The sequence below is a fragment of the Rhodnius prolixus genome, unplaced genomic scaffold (genome assembly GCF_049639745.1).
Source record: "Rhodnius prolixus isolate KJV_2025 unplaced genomic scaffold, Rpr scaffold_3, whole genome shotgun sequence".
Lineage (NCBI taxonomy): Eukaryota > Metazoa > Arthropoda > Insecta > Hemiptera > Reduviidae > Rhodnius > Rhodnius prolixus.
In genome coordinates this window covers 43,912,410-43,936,742 of record NW_027411603.1, presented here as the reverse complement: position 1 = coordinate 43,936,742, position 24,333 = coordinate 43,912,410, and the positions used below count along the sequence as shown (strand labels likewise).

Here is a 24,333-nt window from a genome sequence, read left to right as displayed (position 1 = left end):
GTCCAATGCTAGGTTGTACATTCTAGGTCGATCTATTTTGAAAAGTAAGAAGTAAAAACGATCGGAAAAAGTAAGAATTGTTCCCTATTTTCAAGAGAATTCCGCTGTTTGAGTATTCGATAGTTAATATTAAGGCCAAAGCTAGGTTGTACATACTAGGTCGATCTATTTTGAAAAGTAAGAAGTAAAAACGATCGGAAAAAGTAAGAATTGTTCCCTATTTTCAAGAGAATTCCGCTGTTTGAGTATTCGATAGTTAATATTAAGGCCAATGCTAGGTTGTACATTCTAGGTCGATCTATTTTGAAAAGTAAGAAGTAAAAACCATTAGAAAAAGTAAGAATTGCTCCCTATTTCCAAGAGAATTCCGCTGTTTGAGCATTCGATAGTTAATATTAAGGCCAAAGCTAGGTTGTACATTCTAGGTCGATCTATTTTGAAAAGTAAGAAGTAAAAACGATCGGAAAAAGTAAGAATTGTTCCCTATTTTCAAGAGAATTCCGCTGTTTGAGCATTCAATAGTTAATATTAAGGCCAATGCTAGGTTGTACATTCTCGATCTATTTTGAAAATTCAGAAGTCAAAACCATTAGAAAAAATAAGAATTGTTCCCTATTTTCAAGAGAATTCCGCTGTTTGAGCATTCGATAGTAAATATTAAGGTCAATGCTAGGTTGTACATTCTAGGTCGATCTATTTTGAAAAGTCAGAAGTAAAAACCATCGGAAAAAGTAAGAATTGTTCCCTATTTTCAAGAGAATTCCGCTGTTTGAGCATTCGATAGTTAATATTAAGGCCAAAGCTAGGTTGTACATTCTAGGTCGATCTATTTTGAAAAGTAAGAAGTAAAAACGATCGGAAAAAGTAAGAATTGTTCCCTATTTTCAAGAGAATTCCGCTGTTTGAGCATTCGATAGTTAATATTAAGGCCAATGCTAGGTTGTACATTCTCGATCTATTTTGAAAAGTCAGAAGTCAAAACCATTAGAAAAAGTAAGAATTGTTCCCTATTTTCAAGAGAATTCCGCTGTTTGAGCATTCGATAGTTAATATTAAGGCCAAAGCTTGGATGTACATGTTTGGTCGATCTATTTTGAATAGTGAGAAGTGAAAATCATTGGAAAAAGTTTGAATGTTTTCCAATTTACAAGAGATTGCCAGTTTTTGTGGACTTCATGGTAAATTTGTGGTGCAATGGTTAATTGTTAATGTTTCTTCGTTCTAATTTTAAATGCATGAAGTAATATCCACTTGAAGTAGTAAGATATGTTACCAGTTTTGAATAGAATAGAATTGTGATTGATACTTAATATTATAGCATAATAAAATTTGGTGATTGATATTTTGATTGCTATATAAACAATTTCTCCTTGCTATTTTGTTTTTTCATTACTGGTTGATAAATCAACTGATTAATTTTGTAGAAAATTTTGGTTACCGTTTGCTAATTAATGGGACGGTACATGTGTTTGCTTCATTATTAATGAAGTAGAAAAGAAAGTATGGTAATTGATTTCATTCTTCTTTTTATTATATTTTTTTTCATAAAATCAGAATAAATGGTTACAAATTATATAAAACGTTATTGCTCTTTTAAATGAATAGCAAACCGCATGCTCATTATATTTTAGAAGAAATAAAAAAAACAAGTTGCTAATGAGTTTTCCTTTACGCTAAGTCCTGTTTGTCCTGGAGTTCTAGGTATTAATTATGTAAAGACTTCGCTGCTGAAAGAAGAGAACTTAAAAGGAAAGTATTTTAGAAGAGCGACTTCCTGTAGATTTTAATTTCCTGTATAGATAGAATAAAGAATCCTGTAGTATAGCGAACTAGAAATATTTCTCTGTTTTAAGAGAGATCTAAACATAAATATTACGGAAGGAGAAAAAATAATATTCTTTTCTTCTCTTCTTGTTTCATTAATGAGAGGAATACTAGTGACGTTTGCTGACTGTAAGAATAGGATTTCCGGTTGGCAGTATAGAGTAAACCAGGGAATGCACAATTACTCGTTGTTAGTTGCAATTTCCGGGATCGTGGAGTTGAAAGCGATTGAACCCAATTGATAGTTCTATAGAAGGAGAAAGTTTTTATTCATTGGAGATTTCTTATGTGCGATTTTAATTTCACTAAGTGACTTAATCTACTGGTAAGTGAAGAGGAGTTACGGTCATGCAGAGTGTTTTTTAAGGGAATATCATTTTTGAGGTACATTGAATTGATAGATATGTTTGCGTGGGATAGAGGGAGCGAGAGAGCAACAAATTTAAAAAGCGGAAAAATCGCTGAAAGTTCAAATTGTACGGGGGCGAGTGTTGGTCTAGTGGCTAAGAGCGTGGCTTTTTAAGAAGGAGATCCCAAGTTCGAATCCCGCATAAGAGACTACTTTTTATTTGTTACAATAAATTGTTAATAGAATGATAGTATAGTAGTATAGTTCATAGTTCACGACATTTAATTGGTAATTGGACGTTAAGCCGCGCCTGAAAAAATAGGCGGTTACTTTAACTTTGCTTATTTCAAAATTGTATGGATTAAGCCTTCATCTAAAGTGATATTTAAGTAAGATAAGCGCCCCACTACCTGTTTAAAATTAAGCACGTACCAAATACTAAATTTGGAAAAAATAGGTTGCGGGAAAGTTTCATTTCATGGGATGAATTTTGTGGTTTTTGTTGAAAATATTCTTTCTTTTTTTTTAAATTCATTTATTGAAAAATTTACAACTGCAAAATTAGCATCTAGTAAATATAATGAAGGGAAAAGATGAGCCAAGAGTGGAGCAGTTGTCCACTGACAACCCTCCGAGATATTGTCAAGCAGTGAGCAATGAGAAATATGCCGGCGATAGCTTGTGAATGTGATAGGGGAAAAGTAAAGAACTTGAGATGAGCGAGATGAGAGTAATTGGCAAGGTAATAGAGCTGAGAGTAAAATATTCTTAACCAAATTAAAGACAACAGCATGTAAGGTAAAAGCAAGAATAGCGAATCATATGATTAACCTATTACTCAAGTGAGATTGCATAGATTAAAATGGTTCGGAACCTTCTGAGGATGAATAGCTGCAGGACTTCCAAATAAGTATTCATTGGGACGTGTGGCTGGGTTAAACTGAGAGAGCAATCCTAGAACATGTGGAGTTTGCAAGGAGAAGTTCTGATTGAAATAAAGAAGAGTAGAATGTACACTGTCATAATAATAATAAAAAGAAAAATGGTGAGAGATCGTTGAGGAGGCCGTGGAAAGTAGAGAAGTAGTCGAAGAAGAATATTGTACAGAATAAAGAGTTAACAATGTTTCAAACAAATACCGGCCAGCGCTACACACAATAGCTTTCTCGCCTAATATAAGTGTAAATTTAGTGTGACAAGGCAACCCCCAAAAATATAAAGCCCCCCTTCCCCTTTCTGTAAAAAAACTAATAATACCAGCTAGTGTAAAATAAGTTGAACAGAAAAACCGGAACTTGTCTCCTCTTTGAAAACTATTGCTTCCAGTCAATATTGTATTTAATTAGTAAAGTATTCGTGACGAATTTATGCAAATGATCGGCGACAGCTGTGCGAGCGATCACGCCCTTGTTATGTACAGAGAGAGAGACCCATTCGCGCAGGCTGTGGAACAAATTTGAGCATACAACTCGTCATTCCTAAAGTACTACCATTACTAAACCTTTACGAGAGATTTAATTGACACGCCATTGGTTACTTATTACTTTTACCATTAAAAAACGAAAAGAAGAAGGATCGATTTAATTGTCTGTTAACAACGTAAAAGAGTATTTGCATTAGATTCACTTAGTAATATTAAAGTATTTAATTTTATACGCATTGTATTCAAATTATTATTAACATTAGAAAACGTTCAGATGTTCGGGTGTGCATTAGCTAAATTATTTATCATTGCAAAGGCATTCCCATAATCAATGGCGATTAGCCGATACACAGCAATGTTGATTACAAAATCATTACTAATCACCGACCTACCATTAATTAACCACCCAGATTTAACGTCAGCGCTAAGCTAGAATGGTTTACTACTTTATCCAAATAAACTTAAAAATTAATTAACAACTGGGCTTTAAATAAAAGTTTAAGATTGCTTAGAATGGATGTAATGGAAATATAGATTTGACTAAAAGTCATATTGGCTTCTTTGACTGATGCCTGACACCGAACATAGGAAAATAGCTTATAATTAAGGGGTAATAATATTCTTTTCTAATTTTTGTACAAATTTTATCATAGTGGAGGCTAATTTGGCCGTATATCCTAAGCCAAACGGTGCCTATTTTGAATAATAATTTTAATCGGGACAAAAATTTAAAAATTCTTTAAATAAAACAGTAACAATAGTAAAGCTAGAAATTAATTAAATCCAATATAATGGAGGAATAGATTTGGAACTATTTAGGTATTGTAGCCTAGTTTTACTCCAGCTGCTGGCCGAGTGCTCTTCACTAGTCGCCTATTATCTCCTCTCCTCTATCATAATCCCCTTTACCTTTATTATCTTTGAAGAACTGCACAGCATCCTCAATTAATTTCTCACCTCACCTCAACTAGCACTCCATTTATACTCACTACATCCTTTTATTCTTGGACTTTCTATCTTGGACATTTCTTTTTGTTTTTGTTTTTACTTCACTTTTTCCATGCTTTGCGGTGTCAACTGTCACTGGATTTAAACACTAGCATCCCTGGGAGAGACTTGAAGAACTATTTCATGTGATTTGCTTGTATAATGGTCTATTATTATTATTATTATTCTCTGGGCTTTGTTTGAACCAGCGGGGAACGTTGTTCACAAATTAATTGTAGGTTTCTTTGTATTGATAGTTTTAGGGTCTGCTCTTCTTTTGGAACGAATTCACCAAGGTCCTCTCCAACATTATAGTAAAATAGAAAATAAATAAAATTCATTTACGAAAAAGGAGTCCCAATATCTACTATATCAAAGGACAAAGGTGGTAACGACTAAGTGAAGTAACTGTCCAGAAATAGAAACACTCATTAATGGGTATGAATGGATCAGTGATTGGGTGTAACATTTAGGTAAATGTACTAACAAGGTAGTACACAGTTTGTACAACAATAAGGGCCCTTTCATATGATGGATATTAGCTTACTGAAGGGCAGGTAAAAAGAAATATACCTAACCGTTTTTAACAATGACTTGCAGCAATCTTTCTTGTATGTATCTGCTATTTGAATATGTCACGTTGTTAATATTGCAGCTGATTAATTATTGTCAATATCATATAACCAGCTAATATAAACAGAATTATATTGGATGACTACCATGTTTAACAGCTAACGGAAATATTAATATCAAATAACTTATAATCACTTGAAGTGAATAGTACCTCACGGTTATTCGAAATACAATATAATACTTCTGAAGTTATTTTTAAAGAAAATTACCGTTACTCGTAAGAGTTAAAAAGGTCCCAAATTTAAGACTGAAAGCTAAACGTTTCAGTGTTACTAACTGCCCAGATATCCTGTTGGTGATAATAGATTACTTCACTAACCATGGAGTCTCTGTTTTTATCTGCTCATCAACTCCCAGGACTGACTCTTCCAATCTCTTTCTTCTGGGTCTAAAGGTCTGAAGAGGTAGTCTGTAAACTCTGGCAACACCACACTTATGCACGTAAATATATTGCACATTTTACGCAGACATTTTGTAGAAACTCTTACCCAAAGGAAGTTACAATAGATCTTTTAGGTTGCAATGTACTTAGTATTCAAGCTTGCCCTTAACGAATTTAAGTATAAACCAAGTAATTGTTACTTTAAAATGCTGAAAGCTCAGAAATTTGAGGAAATGATTAGTATGCAGTGACTATGATAAGCACGTTAAGACCATGCTGTTTGCGGATGGTACTTGCACAGAATGGAGTCTGAGGACCACATTTTATTGCACCAAGCGAATAAAGTAGAGGAATACTTCAACCACATAACTATGGTCTTTCACATTAAGATTCTGTTTGCAGCATTGTTCCTGGAGGCCGCTTTCCGGGATGAGGATATTTATTCTCTAATAACATCGACGTGTTACAGGCTCCGGTTGGAGTCATTAGGAACTGCAAGAGAGCGTAGAATGTACGGAAGTTTGCAGATATTATTGTGAGGGTGATTTTAGAGTAGATTATTTACTTGTATATGTATGTATATCGTTCCATACATATTGTATTTAGAATTTTTAAGTTTATAGAGTTGTGACAAGTTCGAAGCAGTCCACTCCATTTAGGAGTTGTCTCACGATTCTGTATGAATGTAGAAGATCGATTGTGAGGTTTAGGGAATGTTTGTAGTAGTGTAGAAGAACTTGAGTCTGTGATACCTTGAAATTAAAGTACCAGTCCGATGTTATTGGCTGAATGACTTACAAGTCTTTGCCAAAAAAATTAATAAATAAATAACTTGAAGGAATGTCTTATGGTAGTAACAACTCAGCAGAGTTTTTTTTTTTTTTCAGAATAATGTGTCTAAAGTCTATATTACATTAACGTGCATTTAAAGCATTGAGAGGATGCCAAGTTCAAGGAAATTCTGTTCAAAATAAGTGCGATGTTAGAGGCTAGTTCTCTGCGGATTTGGTATTTATTGGAGAATGGTTGCCTAAATTTGGGGCACTAATTCCTTAGAGGTTGTTTTTTTAGTTTTATGATTTGTAATTATTACGAGAGTTTTGGGGGAATGCTAGAAGTATTGTTTTTCTTTTATAGTAGAAAGAAATTGTAAATAAATCAAATAAGGTTACAAATCTTTTTAAGGCATATTCTTACAAATTAAGTTTTGAGTTTGTTTAATTATCACGTAATGATTTGGAATCAAGAGAAAGTGGAGAGGGATCCCAAACTGGAATGTTTTCTTTTTATTTCCACAGCCGGAAGAGATAGATGACTGTATTGTGCTCTCACTAAAAGAAAAGAAAATTTATTAGAAAATGCCTCAGCTAGAAATCCAGATTTTCAATAGATACAATCAATCACTAGAAAAAAAAACATAATTTGTCCTTTAGGGAAAAGAACTAGAGGAACATTCCAGTTCTTTTTTTGCAACTCTCGTATCCCCGCTAGTCCTAATTGTGGTCTATGTAGCGTGAAATTTATAGTGGACAGAATGTTCACCTGGTAGTACGTTAGACACAGTTCATTAGCGTCAAGCAGATGCTTCTGGTACGCCTACCTCGCAGCATCAATCTTGTATTATTTGTCACGTCCTCCGGGACGTACTCGGATCCATTCATACGATGTGTCCTACTTACAGAAGGTTTTTCTCAATGATTTATATTTATATATTTAAATCGTTCACAACTTTCTGTTTTTTTTTTTAACTCTAAATTAACCGTGTGTTAAATAACAAAAAAGCCTTTGCTTTTCATTCATACCACGTATCTGGGCGTTTTAAGATCCTCAAAGTGTCTGCAGCATTCAAAAAGCTCCTTGACTACTGAAAGAAAGAAAGAAGAAAAAGAGATGATAGAGGCTGCTCTTTGAATAACCAGATTCCTCAAGAGGATTCTTCTACATTATTGTGGAAGTTTAATGATTTTTTTTGCAGTGCTATTCGTCATTGTTGTTCCGTCATAAGTAGACGATTAGCCGAATATATATTTACTTGTAGGTAAATATTTACAAGAGTAATCGTCCAAATTCTCATTTTGTGAAAAAGATAATAAGTGACGATATAGTTAAATACATATTTAAGTGAATTTAAGGTAAATACGAATATTAGGGGGAGGAAGAACACCCAGAAATTTGAAAATCTCGGAAAAGTGGAAAAATCAATTCAGTAAAATGGAAAATTTTATTAGAAGTTTTCTTCTGCCTTCTTGAAGGAGACAAAGGACAGTACATTGATTGGTTTAATATTTTAGTGTAAGAAGTAAGCAAATCCAGCCCAGAAGTGCCCAATATTTTGATCCAGTTGACAGCTAGAGGGTATACTCCCAACAGTCCTTCTAGCCGATCTAACATAATGACAGAAGTGTGTCCATTAAAGAGCCTCATTTCAACCCGATATTCAACATAAACGCATCTTTACAAATATCAATGATTGTACTAGAGGAAGGTCTTTAAATTTGTATTTTCTTTAGGCTTTTTCATATTTTAAAACTGTTCTAAGATACTCTCACCCATATGGTGGATAGTTTGTCAAGAGTTGTGGCTTAAAATGGATGTTAAAGTAGAATAACAATTTCTAAACTCTATTGTCATATATCGTAAGCATTTATCTGTTGAATGTGCCAGTATAACATCTTGAATTACACATGTCGGGTTTTATACAAATATGATTCGGTTGATTGTGCACCGTAGAGGGGAATGGGTGAAGAAGAATGCTTACGCACTACGATATTGGTTAGACGCGCTTGAAGAGGTGAGAATTATCAACAGAATCTCAAACAGTGAGAGTCTACTAAGGAGTTGTATTCGCTCGTTCAGTTTGGGGCTCACTTCAACTTACTGGAATTTCCCTCTTTATCCAGTCTAGTGTAGACACCCTACCCAAACATATACACTAACACACTCCTGTACTTATACCACCACATTCCTTGTTATCTCTTTACTATAAGGGCTTCCAAAGTCATGAGATTTTCCTTGTGTAACCTCCTTATTTATTATCTTGGGTTACAAAATAATTACACCAAGCTGTAAGAGAAGGGAATCATAAAAGATAAGCGTTTTCATGGCAAGTAATTAAATATATCAATTCAAGTAAGTATACAATTACTTTGAACAGCTTTAAACATTCCATTTTAATCTAAAATCATTTCAAATGCGACATAGTTACTTCTCAAATGATTAAAAATAACTTCAATTTCTTGTGGATAGCCCAAACATCATATTTACCTACAATTAAAGTGTTGAACTTATCAGTTAAAGTGCGGACTCAAAATATGAAGTAAGGTTTCCAGCTAATGGGGCAACCATGAAGCTTGCTTGGATTTTTAAGAAGAATTTGAAAATTTAGTTCACTCGGTTTCCATTTTTTTGTTTAATAAGACCAAAACTTACTGAAAAGTGAATGTCAAAAAATCAATAATGACTGTTCAAAGTACAGCATCAACGCTAGGTGGTTTTGTTGAAACAGTTAATTGAACTAAACAAAAGAAAACATGCCAAGACTTTGTTCAATTTAGAAAGGGATAAAAGAATTAAAAGATCGCAGGCATCATTCTTTAAGTATTTGATTGAAGCAGTAAGCCTTTAGTCCAGGGTACACCGTTGTATTTCCTTTAATAATATCTAACAGAACGTATACTAGTAACTCCTTTAACGTTTAATCTCCCCAAGTATAATTTTTCAAAATTTAAGGTACAGACATTAGTGAACTTTGTTTAAAAAAAATAATAATAATAGAAATAATCTGAATAATAATTAAGAATGCAATGAATGAATTATGCACATGCACATGTTGGGAGAACACAGAGACATGACAGTGGCAATCATTCAGTTAGAGAAGGGAATAATCTTGCATACAACACTGGGGTTTGGCCGTCACTGTTAGGGACAGCTCATTAAACCTTACCTTACTGAACACTGGCCCTAACTATTCAAGTGCTTGTTTAATGGAATTAGGATAAACTATCTATACTTCTCTCTCACAAAGTTATAAATTAGATATTAAGGCAGCTAGATCCCTATTATTGTAGGGGAATTAACTTCTTTCTTTCTTTTTTTTTGAAAGATGTTAGTGAGATAAGTGATGCTGTAAAGGATTTCTCAGAGTTCAGGATGAGAATTCACTGTTGTGCTAATATTTAGGAAATGAGTTTCCCACTAGAGATTAATTATTATCAATTTATCTTTTTTTTCTTTTGTTCCTTTAATAATTCCCATGAGCTGAGTTCATATCTGCAGCATCTATAAAAAAAGGGTAAGTTTCAAAAAAGATCATTTGCATGTTTACAGAATAATTCAAAAACGAAACTTTACCGAAAGTCCAATTTTCCATTCAATTTTTGAGACACTGGCACTTCTTGTATGTCCATCCGAAGCCTATCTTTAGTTTGGAATAATAGAAACGGTAATCAAGACCCATCTTGGCCAAGTAAACAAGTCCTCTCGTTACCCGGCATATCCAGGCTTCTCGAAGTATTTCTCAAGCTTGACAATTACGTATTCTTCCACTCCAGAAAGATAGAAATAGAAATAGAAAAGAAATTTATTATTCTGGAACAATTGTCCCCTAAGAATAAATACAGGAACAAATAGAGGCCTTAACAGTTTGGCCTGTGATTATACAGAAATTAAATAGATAGATAGATAGATAGATAGATAGATATTTATTTGGCTTTTAAAATACAAAATTTTACAGCCAGTGAGTCTGGTCTACAAATTATATATTACAATTACATACTCAAAGAAAATAACAATGCAAATGAATTTATTAATAAAGAAAAAGAATCATTACTAATAGAGAAAACTAAATACAATTAATTACTTATTTTATTTAAGAACTAAAATACTACTTATTATTATACATAAAAATGATGACTGAAGCCAATAATAACAATAATAATAAAATAAAAGAAAAAGAAATAGAATCAAAATAATAACTAACAGAGTGTTCCTCATTGAAATAGTAGAAAGAAAATAAAATATAATATACTGGATGCATAGACACGTGTATACACATCTTTCAAGGGCAAGAGCCATCTGTGTTTTCAGAAATCAATCCACTATTTGTTGCATATCTATAATAAATTTTCTAATCTTTAAAGCCTGACAAATAAAATGGTAAATATCGTTAATTTGGGATATATCATTGATTTCTAACAATCGAGCAACATTTGAAATCTGATCACTATTGCTACAGATATATTTATTAAGATATTTCTCTCTACTATTCCTATACATGGGACAATTTAATTACAGAAATTAAATAAATAAATAAGTATTTACAAAAGTGAAAATATAATAAGTGAAAATGAACGTAAAAATAAAATAATAAAACAGCAGAAATTAAGGAAATAAATTAAAACAATTAGAATTTCGGAGGAAGCTGAATAGAAAGTAGATAACTGAATAGACGGGATTTAAAGATGGATAGGGTAGGAGCATGGCGGACAGATGATGGTAAGGAGTTCCAGAGAGAGGTAGCACGTATTAGGAAGGACTTGTCAAAGGATGAGGTACGGTGAGAGGGAATATAGAGATCGGGTGAGCGAGATCTAGTATTACGGGAATGGATGGAGGATTTAAACTTAAGGAGTTGAAAAATATAGGAAGGCCTTTGAGACTGGATGACTTGAAAAAGGAAAGAAGCCAAAAAATATTGGCGGCGATATACAGGAAAAAGCCACTTCAAATCATCGTAGCAGTGCGAAATGCGAGAGTCTCTGGAAATGCTGAAAATAAATCTTATGAAGCAGTTCATGAGGCGCTTAAGCTTAGCTTCAATATCACCAGAAAGACCGCCATACACTAAACAACCATAGTCGAAATGGGGGAATATAAGAGAGGAAACTAGGAGTTGCCGGGTCTTAATTGGAAAAAGGTGACGGGAACTATTAAACTGCTTAAGGATATGGATGGAACGACGAGAGATTTGGGAAACACGGTTTTTCCAGGATAGGTTTTGATCGAAAGTGATACCAATGTTTTTCACAGAGAAACAATATTATTGGGGTATTGTAAAGGAAAAGATTAGGAAGAGGAGCCAATGATTTAAGGAGTGGGTTGGAGCCAATAACAATAGCTTTGGTCTTTTCTACATTCAGGGTAAGCTTATTGTTCGTGGCCCATGCTGAGATATTATTGAGGTATTCTTGAAGTTTAAATACAGCTTCAAACAAATCCGACGGGGAAAAGGATAGGTAAATCTGAAAATCATCAGCATAGAGGTGATACTGGGAATGAGAGATGGAAAGAGGAAGGTCATTGATGTAAATTGAGAAGAGGGTGGGAGATAGGGAAGAACCTTGAGGTACACCGCGTGACAAAGGAAGAAGTGAAGAAGGATTACTATCGGGAGTGACAACGAATTGGGAACGATTAAACAGGAAGGATTGGAACCAACGGAGGGTGCTATTGGAAAAAGAGAGGGATTGTAGTTTAGATAGCTGGATATGATGGTCAACGGTATCAAAGGCTTTGGAGAAGTCTAGGAGTATAAGGATGGTAAGTTTTTGGTCGTCAATAGCCGTCTGCAAGTCATGGGTGATTTTCAAGAGTGCAGATTGAGTGGAATAAGAAGGACGAAAGCCAGATTGGAGTGGATTAAGGAGATTGTTTTGTTCGAGGTAATTAGAAAGCTGAGATTGCACTAAACGTTCAAAGGGTTTGGAGAAATTTGATAAAATAGAGATGGGACGAAAATCAATAGGAGAGGTGGGATTTGAGATGTTCATTTTGCCTACATAAAGCGCACACATGTTCTGATATATAAAGGCTACTCAAAACCAAATAAAAACACAGACAATATAAACATTTGCAGTAATAAAAAATAACTTTAACCCAACAGATTAAAATGTTATTCTTTCCAGATTTAATCTAAGAGCGCAATTAAATTGAAGAGTACATTAAAGTTTTCTAAATGTTAGATTGCTTGTCTTTAATTTCTGCTTGTTATTTAATCTTTAGATGTAATAATTTTCTTTAAATAAAAAAAGACGTTTTAATCATATCTTCAGGGAAGAAAACGAAATGATTTAATAACTGACACATAAACTAGAAAAGTTTTTTTTGCAATTTTCGCTAGTTCGCTTCACTTGATGCTTTCCCATTATGTGGCTTTATAAGCTTTTAATTTTCTTAAAAAGGCACACTGACTGTGTCTTTTACTCAGTTTTTTGAAGTGGTCTTTACATCTGAGTTCACTTTTCAGCCTCAATTATTTGTTTTATCTTTCTGTAGTTTGGACTTCTATGTAGTGGTCCAATTTGAATAAGTTTCTTACGCTCTTTTACTTGCGAGTTTAGTGTTTCTTTCTGAGCCCACGAGCGGTAATATCATCGGCAAATCTAATAGGTTTTTCCTCTAACTCAGGGTTGTCAAACTGGCGGCTTCCCAGGTAATTTCTTGTGGCCCACGATGTACTGAAATAAAATGAAAATAGAAAAAGTTTTTTTATGAAGGAAATAGCGCTTAGGGGAGGGTCGAGGCAAAATATCGGTACACACAATTCCCAGTTTCCGTTAAATACTGAAGACGAGTATACACGTGGGCCTAGGGCCTTTCCTGGGGGGGGCCTTTGAATAAAAACGCTGACTTAGTTCCAGAGACGTTTGGAAGCCATATGTCCTGCCACTCTTAGTGGAATTCCAGAATGATTCGGTTTTAAAAGACGAAGTAGGAATTCCCAAAATATATTCTTATTTAGGTGAGAAATATCCAAAAATGTTTGCTGCACAAATTTTGTGTTATTTTGGGAGTACGTTCTTGTGTGAGCAACTATTTCCGTCTATGAAATTAAATAAAACAGCCTACAGGTCAAGATTAACTGATAAACATCTATCTACCTTAATGAAGATTGTCTGTTCTCAGTCTCTGAATCCCCAGATATTGGGAAACTAGGGAAAATTTTTTTAAATATGTTGTGGCCCACGTGAATCTTGCCTATTTTGCACCAAGTGGCCCTTAGTTTAATTGAGTTTGGCACCCATTCTCTAACTGATTTATTTCCATTTTGTTTTTATAGTTCACAAAAATCAGGAAGTTAATCGGCTCTAGTTTAAGGAATCTTTGAAGAATCATACTCATAGTTTCCTTTAAATATAATTAATGCTCCTTTAGAAACACATCCTGTGTTCTACCAGTTAGAAATCCCTTGAATTAATTTTATTCCCGAAATTCCTTGATTCTCCCATGGTCATCGAGTTTCAACATGGCTTGCCTAAAGTCTTGAGCGCAACCTTATTATCCAAAGGTATTCCTTTACATAGAAATTGTAAGTTGAATTAAAAAAAGAAAAAAAAAATCATTCTTACCACAAGAAATTTCTTAAAATTGCAATTTAAAAGAAAAACAAAATAATTAAAGTCAGCCTCTATTTCAAGACAGCACAAAAAGTTGTTCAGAACAAGAACTAATTCTTTAAAACAATTTACGCTTGGACGAATCTTGTAAATAAAAGTTAGATTAGGAGAGTAACAAGGGGGTGCTGAGTGCATACTTCAGCCTTAACGCTGTCCCGGTTACGAAAATCAGCTACAACAGCTTCTCCTCCATGTTGGTCTGTCTACCAGAGCACCTAAATACTATCTCAGCATACAATTTCAAGACTGTTGGTTCATGTTTACAATTATTATGGTTTTTAAATCTGATAAGATTTTTCACTAAGAATTTGGGATCCTTGTTTTTTTTTTTTTATCAGCAGATTGCCAATGATATCAGATCGTTCTGAACACTTTATTGATGCTGTATCTGGCAGTTCTATTGTTAAATCACTTCGCATTATTCCTCCCACAAGTACCATACTGTATTTTATACTTTTAACTTGTCTTTTATTTAGTTAGTTTGTTAAATAGAAAGTATTGCATCAAGGTTATGTGAAGCTTGTAATGCTGAAGTTTTTTATTGACATTTCACTGAATAGATATTCTACAAAAAATGTTATTTGTAACTTAGTGTAAGTGGTTGGCAGATACAGGTTAGAATATTGTGCTATTCTTGTTGCATTGGATGCCATTTAATGTTTATGACAGTGGAAAAACTTTTTTTCTAAAAAATAAAATAGATAAACACTGATAGTTGACACTGTCATTGGTTTTTGACGTAAACATTCCTTTTAACAATAATAATACATCAAGTACATTGTATCAAGAATGAATGAAGAAAGTGAAATACTTATCACTTTATACCACAACTTATAATTTTTAAAACAAGGTAAGTGAAATTGTTGTCAGTAAATTGAAGTCCCAATTCAAATTTTGAATGATTGTAACTAACCTAATTTCACAGCTTGTGCACGGACTCAATGCTTGACACGATCCATGTTTATTACCTAAATTAAATTCTAGTTTTTAAAAAAAACCTAAACAAAAAAAAAGTAGCTGTATGAACAAAAGATAAATTAGGCTGTCAGTTACAGCATTGCCTAGAGTCTGCCCTTAATGTGTCATTGTAGTTTATGAACTGAGAAATGAAATATTTTGCTAATTTTTTATTAAATTTTTTTCTTTGTTACGGGTTACTCTGTACTGAGGTCATGAAGATCTTCTCCTCTCTGGTGACTAGGTGATGCCTCTTACCCTTTTTTTGGGATTCTGTTCTTTTATTTCCTAAACTTTTCATGAAACTTCCATAGTTATCTACATAAAAATAATGTGGTTAGCGTACTCGATTCCCACGCGGAGGTCCCGGGTTCGAATCCAGCTGCTAACCCTTAGATTTTCTCTTCCTAGGAGCTTCTTACAGCTCACTGTCCGGTGATGGACAGTGTTGTCTGTAACGAGAGAACACTGTCCGGAGGCCGGCAGTGCACTGAAAAAAGCTCCGAGCGCTAATAACCTCAGCTGTTGATGCGCCAAAAAAAAAAAAAAAAAAAAAAAAAATAGGCGGCAATTATAATCATTAGTTTATATCAAAAATCTATACTAAATTGTCTTCAATCATCTTCGAATTCGCAGCTCTCTTTCTAGTACAGACAGATCGGCGAATAAGGGTACCATGAACCAGGATGTCCACTCTGAAAATACCTTCAATAATAATACCTTTAATAATATTAACCTTCATGTACTGTGAGCCCTTACACCCTGGAGGAGTTCTTACCTAGGACCTATTCTTTTCACTTTGATACACATCAGACCTTCAAAGCCCAACAAACTTCACTTAGTAAATCTTTCTTGTTACGAATTTGTTCTTTATATTAATGATTCGATTTTTTTCCTTTTCAGTGTTTTCATGGAATAGTTTTCTTTGTTCCAGCCTTTTCCTACCGACGGATCGCCATCCTTCGCTGCTTTCCTACAAACTTCCTAACCTTTATCCTTGCTTTTTTTTTTCTGGGAGAACCAAAATCTGAAATTTTAGTTTCGTGTTAATAGTTGTTTAATAATAGAACAACAGTCTTATTTAAAAAAAAACCATCCTGTGACCTAATATAGTAGCAAACTTTGCTATTAGCAAAGCCACAAATCTGATCTACTCGCCGAATTTTATCCTAAAAACAATTACAAGTATACTCGTATGTATTGGAACAAATAACCGAGATAATAATTGTGTTTACGATGTAGTAATATCATGATTACTTGGCTTGAATAATGTAATACCTTTGTCCATTATTGACTAACTAACATATAAGTAAACTTCTTCTTTTTTTTTGCACATTTTCCCCACAATAATACTCTTAACAATAAAGTTGGAACAGAGAATACCCGTATAACATATAATATAAGAAATAGAACGTGTTTATAAAGTTAATGTAGCTAAGATACCCAGACTGCAGACCTTCTTCTTCTTCTTCTTCTTCGCGTCAGTCCAACTGTTCGCTCAACACAAACAAGACATCACTATCTTTACTACCCACATACATGTGAACAACTAGAGGAAAATACATAAAGATTTATATTGCAGTTGTTAGGATGCTCTTCAGTGAGCAACTCCATCGTGTTGGCCTTCTTTTATGATTGCTATCTTCATTACTTATATGTCCGGCTTTATTGCAGCCACTAGTTTATCCAGAATACGCGGAGGGGTTATTTTTTTTTTTTTTTTTTTTTTTTTTTTTTTTTTTTTTTTTTTTTTTTTTTGGCGCATCAACAGCTGAGGTCATTAGCGCCCGGAGCTTTTCCAGTGCACTGCCGGCCTCCGGACAGTGTTCTCTCGTTACAGACAACACTGTCCATCACCGGACAGTGAGCTGTAAGAAGCTCCTAGGAAGAGAAAATCTAAGGGTCAGCTGCTGGATTCGAACCCGGGACCTCCGCGTGGGAGTCCAGTATGCTAACCTCATAGCTAATCCCTTCCCTGCGGAGGGGTTATTAACCTCGAAACATTTCCAACAATATATGTTGATACACTTCGTTTAATAATACTTTATTGCAGTTTCCTCCTGGCTACAGAATGGGTTACAAAAAGAAAAAAAAAATTGGTTAAGTAAGAGATGTATCACACACTTTATCCTTTAAATTCAGTAGCTTTTTTAAATTTATTTGATTGTGGGAAAGTAGTTCATGATATATTCGACATTTTTTTGGGTTTCGCAGAAAGCTCATTGGACGGACCCATGCTGTCAACAGTTCATACGTATATAGTCACGCTGGTAGTATCATTTTTTGGGAAGCTCTGATCGTTTGAGTCCTTGAGTTCGGATATCATGCTAGTCGTTTGTCAGTGTAAACTTTTTATTTGACAAAGTAAGTAAATGGATATGTTCTAGATAAAGGATCACGTCCTTCACTAGAAAAGCTGCCGTTGTTAGAGTTGTATCTGCATCCATTGTAGGTCCGCCTCTTTTAACAGCAGTCAGTATTCTGATACCACAGAAGAAGCCACTCTAAATGAATGGCTCTCGGGACCAGAATATTTCTCTTACGGTGAGCAATAAGGAAAAGTAGAATATTGATAAATAAATTTAGTAAAAAAACAAAATTAAAGAAACTACCATCTGATAGTTTAAGAAGATTAATAAAAAAACTAGTTAGGATCAGGTAATTTGTAAAGTTAAAACTGCAAACTAATTTACATCATTAACAAGTAGGATTTTAGTTTTAGTTTAAACTATATTCCACCCCACGGTAGCCGAGCGGTTAGAGGCGAGACCTGTAAAGAAAAAATGTATTGCGGTACTGCGTTCCATTCCCGGACTTAGACCTAGGATTTTATTTAATGGTTAATAAAAGAAATTTACAGTAAAGTATGTTTGCTAGTCGCCTTCGTCCACGACACCTAATTGGTTAACCAGCCTGAAAAAATAGGCAATTACTTTACTTTATATTATGATGGTCTGCATTTCATGGGTATAAAAGTGTGTGCATATATTATAAGAAATGGTGTGTAGGTAACCAAGTAACAATCTGATGCACCATAATTCCTATTGAATCTCCATGGAATAGTAGAAGCACCTCCTGGTGGGGTTCGCAAGTTCTTACATCACTTTCAGTCTTATCAGCTTCGTCATCATTCTATCTATCTGCTAGTGCTCTCTTAAATGCGCGTTCTCTCCAGATCTATTTCTGTAAAACACGCGATACTCATTCTCTCTCTCTCTGTCTTCACAAACACACAGTATACCGGTTCATGTAGGAACGCACAGACAAATAAATCTCTTACAAATACAGTCATATAAGGGGCAGGTACTAACTCCCTTATCTTCTCTCACAATTCTCACCCTAACTTCTCTATATTTAGTCCCACCCAACGTTTATCAGTTCTACACAATTCTAGATTTAAAACTTGATAATGTTGTAAATATTAAATTTAGTTAATATTATAAATACATATGTACATGTGCACATGTATACATTATTAATGTTCCTTCCTGCTCTGTACCACATTACCGCAGCACTTCTGCTACAATTTAACTTTTGGAGCTGATAATGACAAATTAAATTTCCTCTGTTAAAGTTCGAATTTATTACCTACATTGCTAAATTTAATTTTGCCTTACGGAACACAGCGGTTTTATTGCGTACAGATATTATCTTCATCAGCTGCCTGTAAAAGTTAATTGAATAAGTTAACATCAAGGAATGAAGAACATTACAATTTTTAAATTATAAAATTAAAATTGTTATTATTAAAATATGTGCAGTTTAAGTTTTTGTTTAGAATTTACGAATTATAATTTGCCCAGTTGGGAATCACTTTTCAGGATAGTAAATAAATATTTTATATCTCTTTCTTCCTCATCGTCTAGCTCTATTTCTCTCACACAAACAACGTAGATACTAATTACCTCTAGATGCTAACTTACCGCAGTCAAATTGCAATACTGTGTCAAAAAGTACTAAAAAAGAATTCAAATTGAAAGAGATGATTCACGTACTAAAGTGATTAATTTAAGAATAAGGTTAGTTCCTTTAAAATAGCGCTAGTTATTCTAATATTCTGTCAGAGTAGAGAATTTAAAGCTGCATTCACAGTAGAGAGTCACAGCATGGACTTATTAAGTGTATTACACAAAAAGACCGCAGTCTTTTTTGCGCTAGACTAGCTGAATCACTAAAACTTTAGTCTTTTCAAGTAAATAACAGCATCAAAGCGATAAAGCTCTTTCTTTGTTTTTATTTAAACATGTTAATGGATTAGATGGGAGTTAGTAGCCAAAGTTGTACAGATTTGCAGGGAATGTCATTTATTTAAACAACAAGATCCTGGCATTCAACTGAAGGGAAAACTATGAAATTTCTGAGCTTTAGCAATCTTATCTCATATATATTTCAAATGAATTACATATTCATTTATTAGATTCACTTTTTTGTTTGTTTTGTTCGTCCAATTTTCATTAGCGATGAATTTCTTCTTCATACCGACATTAAGTTCGCTTCACACTAAGGAATCTTATAGTAGAAACGCAAAGACTCGAAAGATTAAATAGAGCTGAGAAAGAAAGAAGTACGTTATTAATGCCCTGGGACATTAGTCCCTTTATGGACAAAAAAAAAGTACAGACATAAATTTAATAAAACGAATATCACTCCTCTGAATTGCTGCTAAAATATGTAACATATATACATAAACAGAAAAAGAAAGAAAACTAAAATTTCATTTTTAAAAATTCATAAACAAAATATTTTAACTAACAAGAAAAGAATTGGACAACTATTTACAGTTTTATATGCAAATAATAATATAGCAATGATATAATAATAATAATAGTAATAGAAATGAATTTACTATCAATCAATCAATTTCAAATTATAACAATAAATGCAAAATATTCCCTAATTTAGACGTTTCAGTAACCAAAATTATTTGTTTTTTAAATTCTGTACGAAACTCATAAAAAATGAAGTGATTTTAACGTTAATTAATCGAAATTTTTCAAAGATGTATATTTTTCTTAATATTTTTTTTTTTTCAAAAATACAGCTTCTTTAATTATTCATAACTTTGAAAATAAAAAGGCCATCAAAATGATTCCAACTGCATTGTCTTTATAGCAAATTATATTTAAATAAACTTTGTTTATTTAAATGTTTTGCTAATAATTTTAGAGGATACAAAACATTTAATAAGGATTCTTTATGAATAAAAGCAAAACAAAAATATTTTGATCAATTGTAGCGACCTCTAAATATTAATCGATTTCGCTCTAATACGGACGAAACTTTTTGTTTTTAAATGAACTTTGATTTTCCGCCCGGCGCTCTTTAAAATTTAAAAGTCATCATTTTTTGAAACACCCTAATGTTCATACAAGTAATATTTGAATGTAGTAACAGACTTGGCACGCAAATCTATCGGAAGAGAGTTCCGTAACTTACTTGCTTTTAATTAAAAAGAATTTTGATAAGTTGCAGTCCTAGGTGTGGGCGTGTACGTTACAACTTCGTATCAACTTGTCGAGTAGTTCTTAAGTGCAACTGTCCATTGTTACTAAATAGTGAATATGTACAAATAATCTGGCGCTCTATTTCTGAACAGAAAGTAAATAAAGGCACCTAAAAAATATTGCCTTCTGCAATATTCAACATATGTATAACTAGTTCAGCAAGGAGTTATACATACTCGTATGTATGTTCATCTCACCTGACATCAAAAAATGAAATGAACACCCGAGTTTAGAGCTCTGTGTACCGCTTTGGTGAAGTAATTTTGGGAATGAGATAGCATAGAAAAAGTAAGTAGTTTAAGTTAAGCGATTTTGGCTCACGTGACAGTGAAAAGAGCAATACCGAAGGATAGCATTAATGATTTAATTGAAACATCCAGTAGAGCTACATCCATTCATAAATAAGAAATTTCCAGCCAGAAAGAAGAAGTTACGCAATGCAAGAAAATAAAGGCCGTGTATAAAAAAAAACAGATAAGTTCCCTACGTGACTTACAGCAGCGAGCCATAAGCTAAACGTCTCTGAGATGGGTAGTATAGACGGTAATGTTGCTATCGTAACGTTTAGTTAGGAGGGTTTCACACTAAGTGATATGACTTAAGTGGAACATAAAGTTTCACATTTCATTGCCAGTAAATGATTAAGTCTGCTTTGCGTTTAAGCACAGCTGATTCAAGTGAGAATTTAGATAATGCCCTTGTTTAAACAATTAAAACTAGTAAAGGACACTTTCTCTTACTATAATTCTCGGATTTTTCAATTCAAATTAAAAAAAAAGATGGGTCAAAAGGGTTGGGACAGGTGAAGTAATAAAAAATTTAATTCTTAAATGCAAGTTTTTTTGATTGACAAGTTATTAAAAATGAATTATAGTGAAGCAAAAGAGTTACTGTCTAAAATCCCAATCTTTGTGATTATTTCCAACCTTCTGTCTCTCCAATAAATAAGGCAGCCATTTGGCAAGAAATATTTAAAGAATTAGTAAAAATTGTATTTTATTTCAAAATCTGCTTTTGTATAAATAGGCAAAGCTACCCTCAGCTCTAAGGCCACAGCCTTAGTTATATAAATTTAGAGCAATATACAATAGATTGTTATATTTCAAGTATTTGAATTATATAGAAAGAAAAGAAAAGAGAGAGAACAACTATTCAAGCCTGAAGTGTGCGTATCAAATTGGAAAGAAAGTTTGTGCCGCCGGTGTGACATTGATTATTGTTGAAAAGTGTTTGCGGAGGGAACACACCGTGGGACTTACAAGTACCCAAGTACCGCAGACTGAAAGAGAGAAAACTTCCTGGTGCTTGCATTAGTGCTAGTAGAGATGCTCTTCTTTAACAAGTATGTAATGGTATGTTGTACCCAGGTGGGCTTGTTAAATCATCCATCTTATTCGATATACTCAGCAAGCAACTTTACTTTACAAAACTTTTTCTTATATTCATGGTGTTCTTTTTTTGAACCAAGAGTAACAAGTAAACTGAATGCGGGCTTCAATTCCACTAAAATTCACCGCTTTTTTTGTTGCGGTATATTTCAGTATTTCATTCTTCTACTGGGAACTCATCATTGCTCAGATTTGCATATTAACTAGTTCTGACAACTAATAATGCGATTGGTCAAACATACTTGAAGAGCTTTAGGACTGCTAGTGGCAGACTTCATTATTCTGTGCATCCACCTTTTAGTTCCATGAACTTCGTCTAATCTATTTCAAATTTCTTTTTTCTTTAGTTCTAATCTTTGATTCTGGATGGTGAATAAAATTGAATACATCAAGAATAAAACAAAAGACTGGATGAAACACAAAGTACAATTAGCTAAAAATAACTAGAAATAAAACTTGAATTAGGAATATTATTATTAAAATGATTATAATTCTGTCTTTTAAAAAATCTTAAGAAAAAGTTTAAATAAAAGACACTTAAAGAAATGTTGAAAAAAAAGGAAATAATAACGGAGGAAACCAATCTCCTTCTTTCTACCAACCACTAAGTAAGATTATTGTAATAAAAGAGAGTTCAAAAAAAATAAATAAAAAAGATCTATATTCATTCCTTTTCAATCTTCTCAGTATTCTTCTTTAGAAACACGTGTTTAGTTTAAAAGTTTTTAATAAGATTTTGGGAAGAAAAATAACTTGTAAGAAGATAAAGCACTGGCCTTTTTCCTGGCGCATAATGCTACCCAGAATCATTTATTTATCAATGACAAAAACCACTCTACATAATCGTTTTCTATAATACTTTACTCAACTTTCTGTCTCTTTCTTTTAATTAGCCAATTAAATCTTTCTATAGTTAAATTAAAATAGTGTTGTTTATTAAAATTGTCAGAGGGATTCATTGTTTTGTGTTAAGTAATCAGAGACCCAAATAATGAGGTGGATGAGTGGCATTTCTCTTTTTCGAATATCCAGTCTAAATAGTATTGTTCAAAATTACTGGAATATTTTAAACTCTCTCTAACTGAAATTCTTTTTTCTGTAATTGATTACAAAATGACAAAAAATGCAAAAAAAAGAAAATTGTGTAAATTGCTTAATTAAAACTTTTCTCTTTTATTTTAGTTCCATCAAAATCTCCTAACTTAACCAAGCACTGCTTCTATTGTAGTAAGAAGAATGGATAGAAATGTTGATTAAGAGACTAATTGGATATCTTGCAAAAAAACTAGGTAAAAGAGGCTAGCCATAGAAAACATAACAATCGCATAAGCATGACAACTGTCGCTGCCCTGTCTGTTTTTCATAGAACAATAAGAAAATTTGCTAAACAATTTATATCGACGTGAAAGGTGTTAACGGGCTGGTAGTTTGGTTTAGCGGTAAAGAAACTCTGTGGCTTTAAGTTTTACCAGCATCATCTCTCTCTCTCTTCAGACTTCTAGATCTCAATCAAGCACGTCTAAAGAGAGTTCTAACTACATATGGGTATCAGCATCAGGCTCACCCACTACTTCTAGAGATAGAAGAGACTTTTCTGCGTAAGTAGAACTTCCAAGATGTTGACTCTGCAGAATCTAGTTCAGTAAAACATTTAAATAATAAACGATTTAGTGAGAAAATTTAAGTACATACATCGGTCACTGATGCCTCTAAAATTGAAACATACTTCCCGATCTTGGAGTTAGTCGTTTCTAACAAAGGATAACTAGATACATCTTCACACAACCTGAATGTCATTTATGGTAAGTCCCATGCAGTGCAATGTCAGTAAAGAATAACAGAATATAAATGAAAATCAATTATCACACAACTTTCCTCAATTATTTGTCATTTCAGATGTTATTTTTCATTAAACATTATAACAATAAAACTGTATTTCTTCGTAGAACTAAATCGATTATGAAAAATAAAAAGAAGAGATGAAGTTTTCATTTTATCTAATAAATCAACAATGAAAATAGGAAGTATTATAGTAGAAATAACTTTTCTCAGAATAAAGGAAGAAATTGTGAACACAATAGAAGCGATTATCTCGAACAATATGAGGGTGCGTGCAGCAGTTCCAGTATTAGTTTTGTTTATGCTGAGATTAGAAGTTCAGAGCGGATCACGCACCATCACACTGAACAAAATAATAAACTGAAGTTCATCAAAGTTTTATAGCAGGTCAAATATCATGAGAAAATAATCAACTAAAATTTATTAATTTCTAGCATTATTACAATAAATAATAAATTGTCTTTCGAAAGATTAATGCCGTAATAATAGTTTCTCAAGGATAACTTACATATGATAAAAAAAAAAACCATAAATATTTTATAAACCAAAATTAACTACTGAAACAAAAAATTAAATTAAAATTTAAAATAGTACAAAACATTTGAGATAAAAGAGTGAACAGTTAGCTGTAAATTCAAGAAGGCTAAAAATATA

General features: G+C 33.2%; 1 long non-coding RNA gene across 1 annotated transcript; it reads left to right on the top strand.

Annotated features, from left to right (window-relative positions):
- Positions 1-12,659: 12,659 nt before the first annotated feature.
- On the top strand, positions 12,660-24,104 carry LOC141452851 (uncharacterized). Its single transcript, XR_012457658.1, has 3 exons — positions 12,660-14,841; positions 21,576-21,804; positions 23,023-24,104. It is a non-coding gene; the product is annotated as an uncharacterized lncRNA (long non-coding RNA).
- Positions 24,105-24,333: the final 229 nt, after the last annotated feature.